The sequence below is a fragment of the Pinus tabuliformis genome, chromosome 6, assembly GCF_031772625.1.
Source record: "Pinus tabuliformis cultivar Carrire ecotype Pingquan chromosome 6, CPIR1, whole genome shotgun sequence".
Taxonomy (NCBI): Eukaryota; Viridiplantae; Streptophyta; class Pinopsida; order Pinales; family Pinaceae; genus Pinus; species Pinus tabuliformis.
This window is the reverse complement of record NC_142292.1, coordinates 1,425,682,508-1,425,706,416: the sequence shown is the minus strand read 5'-3', so window position 1 is coordinate 1,425,706,416 and position 23,909 is coordinate 1,425,682,508. Positions and strand designations below refer to the sequence as shown.

Genomic DNA, 23,909 nt, shown 5'->3' with positions numbered 1-23,909 from the left:
CTGCAACATAGTTGATTTTAAATCAGGGATATCTCCCTCATCCAGGCTCCAATTCGGCCGATTTCTTTTTGAATTTGGGTATTTTTTTGCAAGGAATCCAGATATGTTATTTATTTTTGTAAAATTTTCACCAAAAAATTCAGATATGATCTGCAAACTCGCTGCCCAAAAACATTCCTGCAAAAAAATGAAAAAAAAACAATTCTTCCCACTTGGCCCAAGAAATTGCTCTATGGAGGACGTAGCACATGCCTGAAGTTTGTTGAATATTGTTGTGAAATTTGAAACTGAAATATGCATCAAACCCTCATTCCCATGGAATCATAACTTACTCTGATACCATTGCTCCAGATCTTGGGGGGAGGACCCCCAAGATCTGAAATATTGAAATGGATCTTGTGGGGGGGAGGCTCCAAAGATTTGAAAATTTGCAATGTCAGAAAGAAAAGGAGAGAACACCCAGTAAACAAAACCACAAAAAACCTGTTTTATTAAAACAGAGAATAATTGTAAAAGCTACATTATGGCGAACAAAATTGTCCTTTTACAACATGTGACTTGTTACTTATAGTATTTTCGGTTACAATACCACGGGGAAATTCCATGGGTGAATGAATACCATGGGTGGATGTCATAATACCACGGGAAAATACCATGGGTGGATGTCACAATACCATGGGTGAATGAATATCATGGGTGGATATCACTTACAATACCATAGGTGGATAAATACCATGGGTGGATGCCACTTACAATACCATAGGTGGATAAATACCATGTGTGGATGCCACTTACAATACCATGGGTAAATTCCATGGGTGGATGAATAACATGGGTGGATGAATACCATGGGTTGATGTCATTTTCCCCATGGGCAAATATCATGGGTGAATGAATACCATGGGTGGATGCCACTTACAATACCATGGGTGGATAAATAACATGGGTGGATGAATGCCATCGGTTGATGCCATTTTCCATTTGGATCAAAAGAAGACCATAGATTGAAGATGAATAAGGTGCAATAATAACAACACGTGATGAAGAGATCATGAATATTTTCTATTGTGGGAGTTTGATGCATGGGCATAAACCCCCCTAAATCATAATCGATATTTGGAAACCTTTGGAAGGAAGGAATGGTCAAGGGAGCATGATTTCCTTGAAAATTGTGTAAATGATAGGGTTTGTTTTGATATCCTTGAGAGATATTAGTGATAGGATGAGAGTATTAGATCTGAGACTTTTGTGATCCATATTGCAGATGAATGTCTTTCTGATCAATCACATCATTAGGATTTGGTCGACGTTTCAAACCAACTAATGTGGTTCATCCTCTGGACAAGGTGAAAAAATCATACAATCTTCATGAATATATAGCAGGGATGCATCATTGCCCAAGGTCAGATTTTGAAAACTAGTTGTGGGAGAATAGTTAAAGAGGTAAATAGATATTCTAAAAAGTTAGAAAATAATTATTTAATATTCTAAATCTAGTTATAAATTATTTAATATTCTAAATTTAGTTATAAATTAGTTGTTAGGAGTACGAATAATAGTAATATATTATTAAGAAAATTAATAAGGAGGGTAGAATAAGTTCTTAATAAAATAGTTGTTAGGAGATTATATAATAATAAATTTTAAGGGGGTTATTAATAAAAATAGTTGCTATATAATTTTAAATAATCAGGTTATAAGGTTTAGTTCCAACATATTATAACGAATAAGGTTAAGAGAGGTTAAGCGCACGTTTCAAAATATTCTAAAAGGGATAGGAATTATTTACTATTATAAATTTAGTTATAAATTAGCATTTACGAGTACAAGTAATATATCGTTAAGAATATCCCGGATGCGGGTGCATAAAAGCTATGGGAATGGCACGTGCCATCACGTGGGCAGGTGGCATGCCCATGGCGTCCGTCGGTACCACGCGCAGCGGGCCTTTAACCCGCTTGAATGCAATGAAGGGAAGGCATTAATGCCTGTCTATTCGGCTCGAGGGAGAACGTTGGAGTTCGACGCTGTGATGAGGTTTAAACTGTGTAGGATGGCTCGGCAGGCGAGTATGAGTGAGCATAGTAAGGAGACCCTGCTCCGCTCAGACGGAAATGGGAAGGAGGAACTGAGAGATGTGCTGCCGGTTTGCAAGCCTGGTGTAGATTCTTGGCGCTGGTGTTGGTTCTTGCCGCTGATGTTGGTTCTGGGAGCCGGGGTCGGTTCTTGGCGCTGGTGTTGGTTCTTGGGGCTGATATTAATTCTGGTCGCTGTTGAAGTTCAGAGTGCCTGTGTAGGAGGGAGCGCAGAAATGCCGAGAGCAAGACCGCGTATGGGCAGCCGAAGAGGGGGAATTCAGGGCAGGGCCCTCCCGCAGACCGATTACTATTCGCCCTCTTCCTCACTCGAGGTCACTTCGCTGCCTCAGAGATTTCAGGGCAGCAATGAGGAAGAGGGAGGGCATCATGGCATAGGCCCGAATTCTGAAGAAGGGCAGCGGGAGCCCCCCATGCTCAGGTATCGGCTCCCCTGCCCTCAAGTCAATTCCACTTTGGTTATTTCGATCGAGGTCGAGCCTGGACTCACTCAGAATGTAGAGGATGCGCCTCCGCCGGAAGGGGAGCGCTCCAGCAGGGAGAATTCCCCTATTGCGTGCCTTCCGGTTGGAGCTGGAACGGGCTGGTCGGCACATGGACGAGAACCTGGGCCGAGTTGGTATGCGTCTGGTCGTGAACGCGGGCTGGATCTTGAGCGCCCTGCCATCAACTATGACCCGGATGCTGGCCCTTCTAGGCATGCTGATTATGCTGGTCCGAGCAGGCCAGCCCGAGAGGGAAGCCCAGATGCGGTCATCCAGCTTTCAGATTCAGAGGACGCGCTCCGCTTTGGGTGTCGAATTGCAGAGGCGCCCCAGACTACTGATGAGGATTGAACTCGTCCCGGTAATCTCTGTCATTTTTGTTGGGATCTCGATGTGTATCTCGGCTATGTGGCGGCATTATCTTTGTCAATGTGTCGAATGTAATGTTCAGGTGTTAACTGTAATGGTTCAGGTGTCATTGTCTTTGTCCAGATGTCTGTTTGTCTTTGTTCATGGTCCTGGTGTCCATGTGTCCTGGTGTCTTGGTGTTGTTCCAGTCATTCTATGTTATGTAACTGTGTCGGCTACAATTCCAATTTTGAATCCTTTCAATTTTGGATCAGATAACAGGGCAAGGCAAGGGCTGACAGGCAAAATTTCTCAGCCTTGCCCATTGTACTCTATTTTGTATTTTTGATTTGTATGATAATAGATTTAAGCATATTCAGAAAAAAAAAATATATCGTTAAGAATACTCCATAAATTAATAAGAGGGTTAAGAATAAGTTATAAATATTAATAAAAATAGTGGTTATGAGATTATAAATAAGATTAAATACTAATAAGGTTTATAAATAGGAGATTATAAATAATATTAAATACTAATAAGGTCTAAAGTATTAAATACTAAATTATTTAATATTCTAAATTTAGTTATAAATTATTTAATATTATTTATAAACCTTATTAATATTTAATATTATTTATAATCTCCTAACAACTATTTTTATTAATATTTATAAATTATTCTTAACCCTCTTATTAATTTATGGAGTATTCTTAACGATAACAACTGTTTTTATTAATATTTATAAATTATTCTTAACCCTCTTATTAATTTATGGAGTATTCTTAATGATATATTACTCGTACTCCTAAATTCTAATTTATAACTAAATTTATAATAGTAAATAATTCCTATCCCTTTTAAAATATTTTGAAACCTGCTCTTAACCTCTCTTAACCTTATTTGTTATAATATGTTGGAACTAAACCTTATAACATGACTATTTAAAATTATATAACTACTATTTTTATTAATAACCCCCTTAAAACTTTATTATTATTTAATATTATATATAATCTCCTAACAACTATTTTATTAAGAACTTATTCTATCCCCCTTATTAATTTTCTTAACAATATATTACTATTATTCATACTCCTAACAACTAATTTATAACTAAATTTAGAATATTAAATAATTTATAACTAAATTTAGACTATTAAATAATTTATAACTAGATTTAGAATATTAAATAATTCTTTTCTAACTTTTTAGAATTTCTATTTACTTGTTTAAATATTCTCCAACGGCTAGTTTTCAAAGGCTGACCTTGGGATATGATGCATCCCTGTTATTTATTCATGAAGATTGTATGATTTTTTCACCTTGCCTTGAGGATGAACCACATTAGTTGGTTCGAAACGTCGACTGAATCCTAATGATGTGATTAATCCAAAAAACATTCATCTAGGATGGGAGTATATCGAATCTAAAATGATCTTATCCTTGTTGTATTCATTGTTATTTATATTAGCTTACAGGTGTTGTAAGGGAGAGAGAAAGAAATGTAGACCAGGCTAAGAGGTCATCCAGGCTCTGAGAGGTCATGTGATGTAATCTCGAGCTCAAACTTAAAATAAATCTGTGTATTATGTGCATCCTTAAATCTGTGTGTGTTTAATATTGTGTGCAAAAACCTTGTGTAAATGTGTGAGTCTGAGCATGTGTGAGTGTGAGGCTAAGAGCCACATGTTGCATGTCTGAAGTCACGAGGAAACGATGTATTCCAATGCATGAAAGGATCCATCGTTGATCACTATAAGGATCAATGACGATCCATTGAGATGATAATATGTGATGCGATAAGAAGTGGAGAACTAGATTGCCAAAGGTCTTACGATGGATAGTAAGCGTTGGAAATGGGAATGCTAAGGTGTTGGAAGGGGCATAAGACCTATATAAGATGGGGTTTGTGAAGGGTAAAGTTCCTATGAACATCACGGAAGGCTCTTGAAGGGGGATGCCATTGAAATGAAGGTGCATTTGAACGGAATAATTTTGGGAGTTTTATTGTTGCCCATGGACATGTTTCAGTCAAGTTGTGGGCCCATAATCCACATGATTGAGGATCAAATCCACATAAACTCAATTCAAAGGACTCCTAGATGCAATTGGCATCTTCTTTTCATTAAAATTGGCCTAGAAATTTGAAAACCCTTACTTTTAGTAACCTTTTCATTAAAATTGGTTATAAGCCTAAATTCATTGGTAAAGATATTGGTGTTGGAATCATTCTAAAGTATTTAAGAAAAATATAACCTTATTAGTTGTTTAAACTCAAAAATTAGTATCATGCTCAAATATCCAAAAATTAAAATCCTCGCGCCCCAAAAAAATCATGTTTTTTTCACATTCAAACTATCTTGAAACCCTTCCTTGGACCAAAGATACAAGTTTTTATTAGTCTAACATCATTGGGTGGGTTGGCTTTAGGCCATAAACTCCAAATTATTGTAATGCTTCGACCTAAAAGCTTAACTAGGAGTTGAAATGACACATTTTAGGTTTTTTTTTTAAATTGAGGTAGCTTTTATAAATCAACATGACATTGGGTAAAATTTTCATGGTTTCTCTTTCCATATTATGTCATAAGTTGCCCTTGATAAAGAAACCATAAAAAGTTTCCTTAGAATAAATTAAATCTATTAATTTATATGCAATTCAAGGAAGAGGAAATGAAGGTGAAACATTAAATTAATGTTTTCACTATTAAGGTGGAGCACCATGCACTAAGCAATAAGCCTCCCACGAACACCCTTAATCTTATATGATTGATCACCCTCGTCATTGTGGAAAAAATAGATATATTCAAGAACACTACAAACTTATAACACCTTTTTCTTCTACAACGTTAGTGCTTTGAGAAATTTGTAAATATAAGTATTTATCTTTATCTTATTATTATATAAGAATTTAGTTTTATTAATATAATTATTACTTATATTTATTTTTCATTTAATTTATTATTATTTTTTAATAATAAAAAAAAATTATTTTAATTTAGTTCTCAAATTTACAATGAGAATAATTATTATTGGTTTTTATTTATTAATACAAGTTGACTTATCATTTTTTTTTTTTTTTCTTTTTTTTTTTTTTTTTCCGAAGGTGGTAAAACCTATCAACTCAGGTGTCAAACCAACAGTGAGGACAGCCATCTCTGGCTGCTATCCGCGAATGCTGGGTTTGACTCATCACTGTTAAATAGGAAAACCACGCCACCTGACATAACCCTGCTGGTGGTCCGTAATCGGGAGCAGGCTCTCACTCCTGCCAGATGCCTTCGGGTCTTGGGCCGTTAACCTGTTTCCTTACGTCCGAGGAAGACGAGCTCTTAGCCAAGCAGAAGCAGTTTTACGGCATACTCCAGGCCGACAAGTTGACTTATCATTATTATTAAAAAAACTATATTACCTAAAATTACTTACTAATAATTTATATAGAAAAATACTTTTATTTTTATTAAAAAAACTATATTATCTAGAATTACTTACTAATAAAAAATACAAATTCTTAACCAAATAAAAATATTTTTAAAACACGTTTCAAATCCATCACTTTTTCATTTATGTGTCAACAAGTCAAAACAATATCTATTAAAAAAATAAAATAATTTAAATATTATGTTAATGTGTTATCATTATTATCATGCTTTCACAAATGGTGTCATTTTTATGTCTCATATAATTAAATGTTTAAAAAAATAGTGGGATATTCTCATTGACTTTTGTCATTTTTATGAATTAGGAGATTATAACATAAAAAAATGTTATTGATGTGGTTGTCCATGTTTCTCAAAATGAGTGTTCCAACACTCGTTTTTATTAAAAGGGAAAGAGATGGGATGTTAAGACATTTTATATTTATTAGAGGGTATTGGATATTAAATTAATATTCATTATAGTTTTAATTTTTTAAAATCAAATCAGTAAAGGTTATGATGTTTTAATGCGTTTAACCATATATGTTATCATTTTTGGCATCAATATATTTAGTTTAAGAATAACATTTTCCACATTTAGTTTAAGATTAATATTTTCCACAATGTTGTATTGCTAATTCCATTATATGGATGAGGGATTTGGTGTAAACTAATATTGTCCATAATGTTGTATTGCTAATTCCATTATATGGATGAGGGATTATTGCTAATTCCATTATATGGATGAGGGATTTGGTTTATTAGATTTTGATAAATAGAATGGTTTATTAGATTTTGATAAATAGAATGATTATATGCGGAAAGATCTTCATTTCCATGCTCTCTAAATTCATTAGATTTAAGAACTTAGTTTTTCATGATATTGTTTTTTTAAAGTTTGAGGTTTATTTTTTATCACTTAGGTATTGTTTTACATTATCATCGTGTTGTACTATCTCTCTATTAATTAGTTGATTTTAGTTTCCTTGTGTTTCAACATTCCATGTATCTAACTAAACACAACTACCAACGCTCTTGGTATTTAAATATTGTAATTTTTTTTATAATTTTTTGGTTTAAATATCAACAATATTCCACTATCTAGTGCCTTTCTTATTGATCATAAATATCTAAAAGAGATATCCATAAAGTAATTATGGATGAGGTTTGTAGATATCACATGCTTAGGTTTTTCTAGGAAAGACATTTTCTCTTAAGGTTCATCTTTATTGTTATAATTATATGCAACTTGAGAATGATTCTATCATCAATCCATGTTATCTTAGGAACCAACACTCTCATTACATTCGCTCTCACCATGGGTAGTTCAGGCTCTATCCCTACCAACAAAGGATGGACATTGACCATCACACACCACATGATTGATATGTGTGTAACAACCCTTTGTGTCACCCTTCATGTAAATATTATTATATGAGTTAATCATGTAACTTGATTTAAATTATAAATGATGGTTGGACTTAGAGAGGACACAAATTTAGAGCTTGGGAGGAGAAACTGCTTGGGAATGGCTTGGGGAAATAGCCAAACTTTGAACGTTGCAACTTATCTCCACCTATATTCTTGTTGCATTAAACAAAAGTTATATAAACATTAAAATTGGCATATTGATGGGTGAGAAAAGGACGAGTCAATCATGTGGGATGATCCTGCTAGTCAACTAGTAAGAGGAAATCAAGGAAGGAATTTAGAGGGAGGAGACACTCACGTGAGGGATAATTTAGCATAGAAAAAAAGAGGAGAGCAATAAAGCAGGAAAAAGAGAGAACAAGTGCAAGCATGTTGAGGAGCAAATAGGAATATCAAAGCACAGTGGTTGTGCTATAAGAAAAAAGACTACACATTAGCGGTGCATGGGGAGTTATGTCGATTGAGAAGGTAGAGCGATAGTGGATTATGGACTCCTACTTAGTAGGTGGATAAGTTGGGTACTCTGGGACTTCTCTCGGTGTTCTCATGGGTGGAGACCCTAAAGGTGGACTCTGGATGTTGAAAATGCAACAAGATGATGGAGCTTAGTGGAAAGGAGTCGCCTTCACTAAGTGGTCCCGTAGGCTATTTTTGGCGCAAAGTCTTTTTTTAGACTATGTCTATTTTTAGACATATGGATCATGGTCTATGAGTTGCAGGATGTTATTTGTGGATGATTGGTCATGTTGGTAAAAATAGATAGACTTCTATTTTTAGACATATGGGTGGATTCTATTTTTAGACTGCCAGGCAAAAAATAGAACAGTCGAATATTATTAGCTCATAATAATATTTGGACTATAAACATTATCTTATCCTCTTGGAGCACTTCAGTTTGAGATACAGATGTGGCACATGCAGCTGTCAGAAGGAAATACGCTTTTCTTGTGGGTCAGTTGAGCTATTGCATGGTGGACTTCAGTTAGAACTCAAGTGGTTGAGGTTTGGTGGAGTTGATTGAGGAGTTGATGGAGTTGTGTTCAATTTGACTTGGTTAAACTAGTTGTATTTAGTTTAACTGCAGAATACACTAGCGATGAGTGACGTGAATTAATTGTTAATTAATTCACTAATTATTAACTCATAAAGCAACTAAAGAATACATCAGTTAACTCAGTGCAAGGACAGTTCAGTGGAGACAGGTGTTAGAGGTTGAGATTGCTATCAGTTGTGACTATAGTTGTGCATGAGATCTTGCACAATCAGTGGGATTGAGTAATGCCAATGAGGATTGTGTGGTTCAGCCAAGGAAATACGAGTTTGGTTCAGCCATTCTCATGCAGGATTGCGCAGTGGAGGCAGGCAAGCAGCGGAGGAGATTTGAACCTGTGATTGATTCAGATCTGAGCTAGTTTGTGTGTAGCAGGTGGAGATAGTACTGAGTACTTGTGAGGAGTATTGTACTATGTATTGTTACATGTTCTCAATCGTTATAATATATAGATAGTGTGGGGTTTTCAGCTGTATGCTTTCCCCGGATTACATACTGTGTTAATGTGTGCATGCGATTGATGTTTCATTGTTTTTAATTTCGCAAAATTGATGATCAACGTAGAGGAGGTTATGTATTATGCATGTATTCCGCAATAGTGTATAATCGGGATAATCTCTGTGAATAAGTGTCATATTATTCAAAATTTCTACATGGTATCAGAGCAGTGTTGATCATCAGATCTATTATTCAGAAAGTGATTACATTTTATTTCTTCAGGCAGAGTCTGTAATCGGGCCAGGTAGCCTCTGGATTCATCCTTCCTTTGGAAGGTGAAATATCCGGTAAAAGCCCATACAGTCAATCTCTGTATGAGAAATACTTTGTTCTCACAAATTTTAGATCAGAAGCGGTTGAGTTTTGAGCTGGTGGAATTCGAATTCGCAGTAGTGTTTTTCTTGGTGTCAAAGTTGAAATGTCTTTCAACGGATTGCGATTGGAGTATGCTCTTGAAGGTAGCTCGAACTATATTGCATGGAAAGACAGGATGGAGGTGGTGTTAGATGACAATAGGTTGAAGGAGTTCATAGAGGTTGAGGTCCCAAAACCTACTAATGCTGCTGAAGCTGTGGCTTGGCAAAAGAAGACAACAAAGTGTCAAAGGATTCTGTTGGAGGGCGTGAAGGATCACATTATATCCAGCCTGCATGGAAAGGCTTCTCCATACTTGATGTGGAAAGCGTTGACAGATCTATTCCAAAGAAAGAGCGACCAGAGGAAGTTGGCGCTCAAGGATAAACTCAGAAACATTAAGTGTGAGAATGGAGATAGTATGCCCAGGTATCTCACGAAGTTCACCCAATGTCGGGATGAGTTGGGAAGTGTGGGGGTAACTGTTGATGATGAGGACTTGGTCAGCTTGGCTCTCCTTGGTCTTCCGAAGAGTTGGCATTCCTATCAGGACTCTATCAATGGTCGAGAGAAATTGCCAGGATGGGAGAGACTTTGGTCAGATCTTGTGCAAGAGGAGATCAGGCGGAATACCAAGGACAGATCTTCATCAAAGGCATCTGATGAAGAAAATTGTGCTTTGGTTGCCAAAGCAAAGAAGGGGAAGGAGAAGGGTTCTCTTTCCGAGGCCAGTTCTTCCAATAATGGGAAGAAGGTTGACAAGTCGAAGGTGAGATGCTTTCATTGTCATGAGTTGGGCCATTATGCTACTAATTTCCCAAAGAAGAAATCCAAGAAGGGATCCGGGGAAGGATCTGAAGGTGAGGCACTTGCTTCACAGTTTGAGTTGGATTTCACACTCTTCTCATGCATGGTTTCATCCATGATGGGAAGTGGTTGGTTTCTTGACAGTAGAGCTTCTTTCCACATGACCGGTGACAAGAGCTTGTTCAGTACTTTGGAGGAGAAATATCTCCAGATACTCATAGCGATGGGTAATGATGAGAAGTATAGTGTCTCAGGTGTAGGCATGGTTATTTTTCAGAGGGAGCATGGAGCTCACCTTACCTTGACCAATGTCAAGTATGTACCAGGACTGAAGAGAAACTTGGTGTCGATCGCGATGCTGGAAGACAGAGGCTATGATGTAGTCTTCAGTAAGGAAAAGGTTTTCCTTAGACACATCATCACTGGACAGGTGAAGTAGATTGGTTCACGGGTCAAGAACCTGTATGCTCTTGAGGTTCAAGATGCATGCAAAGCCTTCAGCAGCGAGGCAACTGATGGAGACTTGGTGGTTGAGAGGGAGCGTATATTACCTCTCAACATGCAGAGCCAGAAGAAGTCTCAGACGATTGTGGAGGAGCCATGATTGGTGCAGTAGCTTCAGGAGGTTGTGGAGCAGCCACAACAAGGGAAGCTGAGAGGAGATCGAGTAGAGACATCTACTCATGCAGAGACCTCCAGTAGGGGGAAACTTCAAGCCAGGTGGCTGAGGGATCACATGCAGCCATACCTCCAGGTAGGAGGTGGGGCAATATAGAGTGATCGTCCCAAGGAAGAGGGGCAGGATCCTTGAGGTACCCAACCTCTTGGATGAGACCTTGCTACGGGAGCCCCGATGTGGAGTAGCAGGAAGTGACTGATTGGGTAGAGGCGAATGGAGCGGCAGAGAGAGCGACAGTGTAGGGAATCCCAGGACAGCGCATAGCTAGCAGGCTGCAGCAATGCGAGAGGCATAAGTGTTTTGCACAGTGCTAGGTGGCATAGAGAAGTGTGCAATGGTGCGAGATGCATGGAGATGTTGCAGTAGCGCAGATGTCAGAGAGGGAGCACTTGTCAGCAGCAGGTAGAGCTTCAGCATCAGAGTATGTTCCTAGCCCAATAGAGTGGTCAGTTGGGAGTGTTTTTATTCCAAGTGTTGTTGGAGCAAGTGGACCGGGAAAATGTGTTGCATGCAGAACATTCCAGAGTTGCAGTATAAGGGTTGAAGATAATCCATATCTTGTTGAGAGGGAGTGTTGAAAATGCAACAAGATGATGGAGCTTAGTGGAAAGGAGTCGCCTTCACTAAGTGGTCCCGTAGGCTATTTTTGGCCAAAGTCTATTTTTAGACATATGGATCATGGTTTATGAGTTGCAAGATGCTATTTGTGGATGATTGGTCATGTTGGTAAAAATAGATGGACTTCTATTTTTAGACATATAGGCGGATTCTATTTTTAGACTACCAGGCTAAAAATAGAACAGTTGAATATTATTAGCTCATAATAATATTTGGACTATAAACATTATCTTATCCTCTTGGAGCACTTCAGTTTGAGCTACAGATGTGGCACATGCAGCTGTCAGAAGGAAATACACTTTTCTTGTGGGTCAGTTGAGCTATTGCATGGTGGAATTCAGTTAGAACTCAAGTGGTTGAGTTTTGGTGGAGTTGATTGAGGAGTTGATGGAGTTGTGTTCAGTTTGACTTGGTTAAACTAGTTGTATTTAGTCTAACTACAGAATACACTAGTGATGAGTGATGTGAATTAATTGTTAATTAATTCACTAATTATTAACTCATAAAGCAACTAAAGAATACATCAGTTAACTCAATGCATGGACAGTTCAGTGGAGATAGGTGTTAGAGGTTGAGATTGCTATCAGTTGTGACTATAGTTGTGCATGAGATCTTGCACAATCAGTGGGATTGAGTAATGCCAATGAGGATTGCGTGGTTCAGCCAAGGAAATACGAGTTTGGTTCAGCCATTCATCATTATTCTCTTGCAGGATTGCGCAGTGGAGGCAGGCAAACAGTGGAGGAGATTTGAGGCATCAGATCTGAGCTAGTTTGTGTGTAACAGGTGGAGATAGTACTGAGTACTTGTGAGGAGTATTGTACTATGTATTGTTACATGTTCTCAATCATTATAATATACAGATAGTGTGGGGTTTTCAGCTGTATGCTTTCCCTGGGTTACATACTGTGTTAATGTGCGCATGCGATTAATGTTTCATTGTTTTTAATTCCGCAAAATTGATGATCAACGTAGAGGAGGTTATGTATTATGCATGTATTCCGCAATAGTGTATAATCAGGATAATCTCTGTGAATAAGTGTCATATTATTCAAAATTTCTACACTGGATTCCCATGAGAGCAATCAAGTGGTGGCATGTTGTGCTCTGGATTCCTACTGGATTGTAGGTGGAGGCACTGTGGGCTCTACCTTACTGTAGTGTAAAGCGAGTGGAGACACCGTGGGCATTGGATTCTTATAGTGATTGTTTGGTGGAGCATTGTGTGCTCTAGATTCCCGAAAGTGATTTTTTGGGTGGAGAGATTGTGCTCTCTAGACTCTTAGTTGTCAGGTGGAGATAGTCTATGCTTTAGATTCCCATGTGTTATGAATTGACTAGTGTGAAATTCCCTTGAGAAATTCACTCCATAGACTCTGAATCTGGCTCGAGGATGGTTAACTACATGAAAAGATAGTAGTGTAGTTGGCCTATGGTTGGGAGGAGAGTTGAAGTCCCTCTCTTAGTTGCTAGTCATCCAAATACCAAGATAAGTTGCTTACTTGTATCTTGTACATGTTGGTGCAATATGAATGATGAATAATGATATTGCATGATAATGGGTGTATCAACACTATCAATGAGGATATGTATTCTTGTGTGTTGCAATGTGATGGTTTGTGAATGATTTCCATAGTTGTAAGGGACTTGAAAATCCCTATGATGTTGTGTATGCTCCTGAATGGCAATGATTACATGCATGCTTATGTTTCACTATTTGACATGACAAACTGATTGTGGCTATGTGAGATTTTCCATTATATGATATGCATGAATATCTTGAACAATTGTTTTGTAAAGGTCGTTGAAGGCCTATGGTCAATACTGTGCATGACAACTTTATAAATCTCTTTGAACTATTGCGGCATGTGTGTAAATCCATGGGTTGTATGCTATAATGGAGAAGGAGTCTTTGTGTCATAGAGTTGATGAGCTCTATTGTGGAAGAGCCACTTATGGCATGTTAAAAATTGTATGAATCATGTTTCATATGATGGGATGCTACCTTTCCTTCTATTTGTAGTGTGACATTGAGATCTTGCTTTAGATATGTCAAAAACGACTATGCAGAGCCTTGAAGTCCTTAATACTTCAATTTTGGGTTCGGAGAGACAGGCATGTATTATGTTGAATGACTCATGATAATTTCCAAAGGAAGCATTGTAAAGCTACTAAGGCGTTGAATAAATGGAGTATGGGACTGAAAAATTCCCATTACCTGTTGTATATTATTCATGTCACAACATGTTGGTAATGCTAGGAGATTGTTTGGGAAATGGGGCATTGTTGATAGAGGGCATGAAATGGGAAAATTCTTGTCACTTGCTGTCGAAATTGTCATCGTGCCGCAAAGGTGTGATGGTGGGTACTTTCAAGTTGGGCATGTTGGTGCTATTAACAAAGGGTGCAACATAAATCTCTCCCTTTCCTTAAATGGTAAAGCATTGCTGCATAGAGGTTCGAGACCCGATGGGACCCTTGAATCTAGCTGAGGTGGCGAATTATATGTGGGACATGAATGATGTGGCTAAGCTACTAACAGGGCACATTGATAACATGTTGTGTGGCATGCATATATAGCCTTTTGGATGACTAGAGGGGATAGTTTTGGATGACACATAGCACCCTTTGGCAATGCCACATGGCAATATGATGTCACCTGATGTCCACTTGATGTTAGTACGTCACAGTAGGTGTAACATCCCTCATGAAAATTCCATGTAATAAAAGTTAATAAAAGGCAAGATAATAACCACAGATTATGAGACACGTATTCCAAGTTGAATGTTGGGCAAGACATCCTAGTGTGGGTGTTCATTATTTTATTATGGCTAATGAAATTGGCAAGGTAATGGTAAAGGCTTTGGAGAGGAAAAATGGCATTTTTGGCACATTTATTTATGAAAATAATGGAAATTAGGAGAAAAGGAAGGTGAAAGTCACAGGTTGCATGTGAGGAGGAAAATGAAGGAAAATAATGGAAAATGAAGAAAATAGAGGTCTCATTGATAAAAAGGCTTCTGAGGATCAGTTGGTAACTTTTTTTTCAGTTCAGTTTTGGAGCTCTCTCATTATTCTCTCTCTCTCTCTCTCACTCTTAGACACTTAGAGTTTTCTTGGAGCGCTTTGGCATTGGATCAAGAAAGGCGAAGAAGGCAAGAGGAAGGAAGAAGCAAGCAAGGAAGAGTAGGATCAAGCAGTTGCAATAGGATTCTTTGCAGTTATCGATTTGCATGCGTGATATCCTTGCTAGATTTGGCATGCATGGCATTTCATGTGGTTCTTTTCTATCATGGCATGGGTTTTACCATGTCCGACAGTGTTTTCAGCCTAACCTTTCCATTTCCGGATAGACATGGTGTGATGGGGTTATCATGCTTTGGTTGAGCTGAATTGTTGGATGGATTCGAAGTTGAGTGCAGTGGATCTCAGAAAGAAAGAACACATGGCCCAGTGATCCCTGAACCAAACTGTGGATTGCGGTAAAGCCACTGGCCTAGTGACCTCTAAACTAGACTCTGGGTCACGGTAAAGCCAGGTATTGTGTGCCTCGCTGGGCCTAAGAATCCTCAACCGGTTAATGGTGGGATATACATTAAAGCCCATATGTGGGTGCTCTCCATCATGCTTAGTAATCTTGGGATGGGATATACGGTAAACCCTAGAGAGTGGAGTCTTTGTTAGGGCCTAGTGATTTGGTGTGGATTGCAATAAAGCCTAGAGACTAGGAGACATGAAAATTCCTCATGGTGTAGGTGGAGAAATCCAGTGGCATCCATGCTTGTTTTGGCCTAGTGATCTGGTGTGGATTGCGGTAAATCCTAGTTTCTATTGATGAGGGTGAGGTGGTTTAGCCTTGATCCAAATTGGATCCTAAAACTCTCTAAGCTTTCATGACTGTTTCAAATTATGCTAAAAGATTCATGTCCTAGAAAAGATCGAAGCTATCAGAAGGAATCCTCATAACAATCACAGTTGTGGCCAAAGCGAAGCAACGAGGACCCTCGGTCAAGCGCGCAGACCGTTGGCCCATGGTAAAGCGCAATGGCACAAAACTGTAAAAAACCGGAGGCTAATTCGGGAAACAGAGGTGGATTCTGATATGTATCACAGGGCGTCCCCCTCAGTGAAGGAAAGCCTCAAAATGCTCGGACCTGAAAACGCTATAAAACTCGGAAAAGTAACTGTTTTAGTTCCGTAGCATGGGATTCCCCAAAACCGACAGGATATCGGAAGGCTTCAAGGCGGTAAGCAATTTTGGCTGAGTCCCGCCTGATGCCACACGTCGAGCGACATGTGTCTGGCGGAAGAGAGAGAAAACTGCCCGCATCAAACGGGTAAACGTTGTGTGACTTGTCCGCCCGATATGAAGGACGACTGTAGGATCTGGGGGGTCCAGATCGATAGCAGAGATGCGTCCCGATGATCAACCAGATTTGATAGGTCAAAAAGCAAGATGACAGGGATTTGACGTCTGACGTGGATGATGAGTTGGCAAACGATTTGTGTTCGTGGGCAATCTTGAAGCAAATAGATTTAACGGCCATTCAAATATGATTCAGGGAATCTAACACCCAGTTCGTTAGCAAACAGGTGACCACCTCCCTGCAAGGCGTTACCTAGTGATGATGATGCAGAGCAGAGGAATTCGAATGGACAGAGGAAAGGAAACTAGAAGGCTAGGAAGTGGAAACAAGCAGTCAAAGAGTAGACTGGCTTTAAAGCCATGAACTGACAAAAGCAGAGAAGGAGGTAACATACAAAGAGGCAGCACATAGAGACGGAGAAAGCTAATAGCAAAGAACAACGAGTAGAAGCTGAGCTGACCTGAAGGCAACATTGAGCCAGACAGAGCTAGAGAGAGTCAGAGAGTCCGTGTACTCCATTGAAGGCCTGAGAGGTTCAAGCAAGCTCCTCAATACAGGCTTGTCATACTACTGTGACCCTTAGAGGTCAAGTTTCAGTAAGGAGAGTCTGTGCACTCCATTCCTACTGACTCCATTCTATTAGTGAGACTCGAATTGAGCTCACTGTTGTAAAACTCTACTTGAAAACATAATAGAGAGGCCACCACTGAAAGGCTGGACCAGGAGACGTAGCCCAGGAGCATTGGGTGAACTCCTTATTAAACTTGTTTTGTTTACGTGTTTGACTGTTATGTTTTCTCTGATTGCCTAAGTGTCTATGTATTTCACAATCTTATCGATCCATTGCATAAAGTAACATAGGCACCTCCATGCACATGAGTCTGTAATACCTTTCATTCTTTATCCTAGATAAAATTCCAGATCCGGCCTTGGGATTCCCTGGTTGGTTATTTCGGATTGAGACCCACATTTATGCTTGGAATATGGCACAGGGGTGATTGGCTGAAGAGATATTTGGCTCAACTAATTTATAGTCAAGTGGAACATGGTAATCCCATACCGGTTTGGATTTTGCATTCATTAATAAGAGGTTCTTTCCTTGGCACCTTATGTGTAAATGTATTGGTTTATATGTGGATTCTATGGCTGATGTATCCTTGATATTTATGTTGTTATCATGTTGGTTATAAGCATGTATTATGACAATGATGATGTATGGCTCTCCTCATGTTTTGATTTGTAAATGAATGAAGAATGTATCTATGACCTAATAAATGATAATGCAGTTAATGATATACGGGAACAATGTTTCTTAGCAATTCTTAGATAAGTATGAGACCCCTATGCTCAGATATGTTGTTTAACCTTGTAGATTACATATTTGTGACATGTTTGATGAAATGTTTGTCATGGCTAGTAGGAGTCCAGTCAAGTCCTTGTTCAAATGATTGCATTCGTATAATTATTCTGTTGTTATATTTCAGTTCTAAAAGTGTCATCGAGTTCTGGGCAGTGACCTGGGCTCTGGCCTTGAAAAAGTGGCACAAATCTCGGAGTCACATGCACATGACCGAGGATAAAATTCCCTGTATGCACCCATGCCTTGTTGTGGGAGAGAATGGAGCCTCCTAGACGCACCCTTGTCCATATCAAGGGAGCATCCAAGGGTTTAATGGTCTAAAAAAATCAGTGGGATCCAGGGAATGGTCATGGGGATGACTAGGAAGGATTTTGGGAGTCCCGTAGCAGGTATAGAAGGCACGTGTTGTGGGTTTCTGTTGATTCCACTTCCTAAAGGTCACCTAGGAGGTTTACTCCCATTATAGTGGCCCCTAGTCACATATTTACCTTGGTTGGTCGATTACTTGGGTAGATGTGGGATGGAGGCATTACAGAGTGGTATCAGAGTGAGTTGCGCTCTCTTTGGTTCATATATGATACCACATAGTGGTATCAGAGCATGGTTCACCCCTTGGACTGGATGGGCAGTGTGTGTAGTTCATGCATTCATGTTGGTTGCACATGTGTTACTCATCCTTGTGGTCTATATGCTTGTTGCATATGTATGGTGATATTCATGATTGTAGTGATGTTGCCATGTGAAAGTGAGGGTGTTGTCATGGAATGCGTTGTCATGAATGTATGATTGGTTACATGTTGTTTATGCTCGCATATTTTTAGTGTACATTGGTGTGGTTTTTTTTTACATGCATGAGGTCGTGGTGTGTGGTTGACATGGTCATGCATTGATGACTGGACTCTAGCTAGAATGATGTTTATGTGTTGATACACCTTTTTTTATATGTCTATATGCTGTTATGATTATGTTTGTACATATAATATGCTGATTTGGTTGATCTTGGTTTATTGTGATTTGCTTTGGCTAACATAGTATGCCTTGCAGGGAAAAAGATAAAAATGACTAGCAAGATGGTAGACTACAAAGATTCTCCCTATGAATCATATGAGTAGTGTGGTGTTGGGCACTCTTCTGATTTAGAAGACACATTGAGAATCTTGAAGGAAGAAATAAGGAGTTTTAAGGTGGACAATGACAAAGTCATGCAGGCATGTGAGAAACAAGCAGAGGTGAATGCAATACTCCTTTAGAGTTCGTCAGAATTGCAGTGATAGGGGCCACTTCGGATCAACCATAGGTAGGAGGACATAACTAACGGGGCATATGGCAGTAGATCTCATGGTGGGAACAGGTCAGATAGAGATGACATGGTTATAGATGGTAGATTGTTGGATACTCTGGATAGGAGAGGTGATGGATATAGGTATTATTCTAGTTCTGGTTCTGACAGGCATCATCATCATCATCATCATTACCCCCCTTACAAGAGGAGTGAGAAGGAATACTTGCCAAATGAGTTTAAGAAAGCAAAGCCACTCACTTTTGATGGAGACTTGAAGAAACCAGAAGATGCAGAGGCTTGGATACCTGGGATGAACAAGTTATTTGAGTTGCATGAGTACACAGATAATATGAAGGCCAAAGTAGCTATCTTCAGCCTGAGAGGTAAAGCAAATATCTGGTAGGAATATGTGAAGCGGGTTAGAAACATCAAGACAAAGGACTTGAGTTAGCATGAGTTCAAGAGGATTTTCAGGAAGAAGTACTTGTCAGAAAGGTACTATGACGGTAAGGCCAAATAATTCTATGAGCTAAAGATGGGATCGATGACAGATGAGGAGTATACAACCAAGTTCCTGGAGATTGAGGTATGTACCATATCTTAAAGATGAGAAGGATAAAGTTCAATGATTTGTCAGTGTATTTCCATTAACACTTAAAGATCATATTGAGTATGATAAGCCTTGGTCACTTGAGGAAGTTATTGGGAAATTGAAGCATTTCTATGAGCAGTCGAAGCGTAATAATGAATCTCAGCAAGGATGGAAAGGGAAAGATAAAGGTAGAGGTAAATGGAAGCCGAAAAGAACAAGGCCTCCAAATGCAAAATAGAAATAAAATGTGGCACCACAAAATAAGTTCAATGTAGCTAGATAGCGACATGGATCACAACAGCAGCATAGAGGTGATGGTACTGGACAATTGGAGTGTTGGACATGCGGTGAGGAACACCTTAAGAGAGATTGTCCATAGAATCAAGGTGGTATGCCTCAGACCTATAGTGCACAGAAGGTGTAGACTATTGGGGATGTTGGTCAAAGTGTTCCTCGTATCTATGTAGCACTGGATAATATGCAAGCAAACCATCAGGCATCTATCACTGAGATGGACGTGATCACATCATTTCTATTTGATTGGCCCTGGATCTAATTATAGTTATGTTAGTCCTGACTAGGTTGATAAGTGTGGTTTGAATAAAGAGGTGCATGCGGAATATTGGTTAGTGTAGTTGGCTACAAGAACAAAGAAAAGAGTTCATCATTGGGTAATAGATTTTGCATTTGAGTTGAGTGGCATGTCTACATCAGTTCACTTGAATGTATTTTCGTTGGGATCATATAGTATGCTATTGGGTATGGACTAGATATACCTTCATAGGACCAAGGTGGACTGTTATGACAAAGCCATTGAGTGCTTGGATGACAATGGGGAACTAGGAGTCTTACAGGGAAAGAAGAAAGCCACATCAGTTAGGATGGTGATAGCTATGAAGGCCAAGCATAGTCGCAGAAAAGTGTGTGTGTTATTTGCAGTGTATATTTCTAAAGGCAAAGCTAAGGAAGTTGAGGATGTAAATGTTTTGAGTAGGTACCCAATTCTACAACAGTTTTAGGATATGTTTCCCATAGAGATTTCATAGTTTCCACCTCACAAGGAAGTAGAATTTTTTATTGAGCTAGTACGAGGAGCAACATCAGAATCAAGAGCACCATACAGGATGAGCACTCCAAAGTTGGTAGAGTTGAAGTTGCAGTTAAAGGAAATGCTTGAAAATGGATACATTAGGCCAAGTGTATCACCTTGGGGCGCACCGTATTGTTTGTAAAGAATAAGGATGGTACTCTTAGATTATGCATTAACTACAGGCAGTTGAACAAAGTGACCATTAAGAACATGTATATGTTGTCAAGGATTAATGACTTGTTTGATCAACTGAAGGGAGCAACATTGTTCTCGAATATTGATATGAGATCTGGATATCATCAGGTACACATTAAATAAGAGGACATCTACAAGACTGCTTTCTAGACCAAGTACAGACATTATGAGTTTGTTGTAGTTCTATTCGGTTTGACTAATGCTCCAATTACCTTTATGTGTTTTATGAATAGTGTGTTGCATCCCTATAGTTTGTTACTATTTTCATTGATGACATATTGGTATATTCTAAAAATGAGGAAGAGCATGCCAAGCATTTGGCAGCAGTGTTGAGGTTATTAAGAGATCATCAGTTGTATGCTAAGCTCAACAATCACAGTTCTTTCAGATTGAGGTACATTAATTGGGTCATGTTGTCTCCAAGGAGGGAATAATAATGGATCTAGAAAAGTAAGAGCTATCATGGAGTGGGTAGCTCCTCAAAATGTAGATGAGGTGAGATATTTCATGGGGTTGGCAGGTTATTATAGGAGGTTCATCAAGAACTTATTGCAGATTGCTTATCCTATCACATCATTGCAGAGGAAAGGTAAGAAATATGAATGGATAGAGAAATGTGTAGCCAGTTTTGAGCAGCTTAAGCAGTTGTTGACACATGCACTAGTGTTAAAGATTGCAGATCTGGAAAAAGAGTTTGTAGTATGTACAAATTCTTGTAAGAGACAAATTGGTGGAGTCCTTATGTAGGATGGACAAGTGGTATGATATGAGTCACGGAAACTAAATGAGCACGAGAAGAACTACCTGACACATGATCTTGAGTTGAAAGCGACCATACATGCATTGAATATGTGGAGGCACTATCTTCTTGGTAGGAGGTTTGTATTGATGAGTGATCACAGTGGTTTGCGGTATCTATTTGACCAACCAAATATGAATGGCAGGCAGGCTCAGTGGTTGGCCATGATTAGTGAGTTTGACTTCAAGATTAGGTACATCAAGGGAAATGAGAAAAGGGTTGCAGAGGCTCTTAACAGGCAGATACAGGTGAATCATATAACAACTATGAGATCCTACGGGACAGATCTATAGGATAGGATCTTGTAGGCAGGTCAACAAGATGTCAAGTACATGGATCTTAGGCACAAGTTACAATAGAGTATAGGTATAGGCACAGGTAGTGGTATAGGTGCAGGTCTACAAGATGTGGACTATTGTCTTACAACATATGGATTGGTCAGATTTAGAGACAATATATCTATGTCAAATAGCAGTGAGCTCAAGAAGGTGATATTGAAGGAGTTTCATGTGAAACCATATTCAGGTCATCCAAGTTATCAGAAGACGCTGAAAATAGTGAAGAAGTTTTATAATTGGCCAAATCTGAAGAAGGATGTAGCAGAGTTTATGACTAGGTGCTTGGATTGTCAGCAGGTGAAGGCAAAGTGTAAGCATCTAGGTGGACTGCTATAGCCTATTGCGATTCCAAAATGGAAATGGGAGGTCATTTCCATGTAATTTATCACATGTTTTCCAAGGATAGTGAGACAACATGATTCCATCATGGTAGTGGTGGACAGGTTGACAAAGGTAGCACACTTCATTCTAGTGAAGTCTACATTCTCAACGAGGAATGTAGCATAGGTATTCATCAGGGACGTGGTCAAATTGTATGGAGTTTAGAAGAATATTGTGTCAGGTAGGGATGCAAAGTTCACTTCCAAGTTTTAGAAGGAGTTATTTGCAGGTTATGGGCACAAAGTTGTTCTTTAGTACAACTTATCATCCATAGATATATGGACAGACAGAGAGGGTCAACAGAATATTGGAGGACATGTTGAGGATGTATGTGATGCATCTGCAGTGGAAGTGGGAAGAGTACGTTCCATTGGTAGAGTTCACTTACAAGAATGGGTATCAGGAATCCTTGAGGATGAGTTTGTTTGAGGCATTGTCTGGGAAGAGTTGTAATACTCCCATTAGTTGGAGTGATCCGATGAACAGGGTGTTGATTGGACAGGACTTGTTGGCAGACATGGAGCAAGAAATGCAGGCAATCAAGAAGAATCTAAAGGAAACATAAGATATGCATAATATATATGCAGATCGGAATAGGGTGTTGAAGGAGTTTTAGGTTGGGGAACATGTGTACTTATGCATAAAACCGAAGAAAATCTCCTTGTAGATTGGATCATGTGCCAAGCTGGCACCATGGTTTTGTGGACCTTTCTAGATTCTTAAGAGGACTAGACGAGTAACCTATCGACTTGCACTACCTCTAATAGTGAATGTCCATGATGTTTTCCATGTGTCGTTACTTAAGAAGGCTATTAAATATATTGATCATGTGATTGAATGGCTGGTATTGTAGGTGGATCCAGATGTAGAATTCTGGCTAGAACCTTAATGTATATTATAGAGAAAGGTGCTCATGATTTGGAACTGAGAAATCAAGCAAGTTAAAGTGCAGTGGAAGAACTTTGGGCCCGATGAAGCTACATGAGAGATGGCAGATCAGATGCGGGTTATGTATCCTTCATTGTTTTCCAGTTGAGGCAAAGAAGTTTTGTTATATGATTGACATATGTTTTGGTGTGATGTTTAGGTATATGTACATATGTATATGGATATAAATACCACCATGAGATATGTTATAAAGCTCCAATAAGTGGTATGGGTGTCATGTCATTATAGTTGTCATGTTATTATGTTCTCATGTTGGTTTTATTTTTAGCAGGGTGATCACTGTAAATACTGCATTGAGCTATGTTATAAAGCTCCATGGGTAGTATGTTTGCTTTTCAGTGGTTTTCTTGAGGTATAGAAGTGGTTGAACACTGAGGATGGTGTCCCACAAAGGGGAGGGTTTTATAAAAACCTTGGTGAAAATTCCATGTAATAAAAATTAATAAAGGAAAAATAATAACCATGAATTATGGGACACTTATTCCAAGTTGAATGTTGGGAAAGACATCCTAGTGTGGGTGTTCATTGGTTTATTATGGCTAAGGAAATTGGAAAAGACAATGACAAAAGATTTGGAAAGGAAAAATGGCATTTTTGGCATATCTATTTATGAAAATAATGGAAATTAGGAGAAAAGGAAGGTGAAAGTCACAGGTTGCATGTGAGGAGGAAAATGAAGAAAATAGAGGCCTCATTGATAAAAAGGCTTCTAAGGATCAGTTGGTAACTTTTGTCAATTGAGTTTTGGATCGCTCTCATTATTCTCTCTCT

At 38.8% G+C, this 23,909-nt stretch overlaps 1 pseudogene; it reads left to right on the top strand.

Annotated features, from left to right (window-relative positions):
* The first annotated feature begins 3,044 nt into the window (after nt 1-3,044).
* LOC149263995 (serine/threonine-protein kinase AFC2 pseudogene) overlaps nt 3,045-23,909 on the top strand; it is a 74,650-nt pseudogene continuing 53,785 nt past the window's right edge.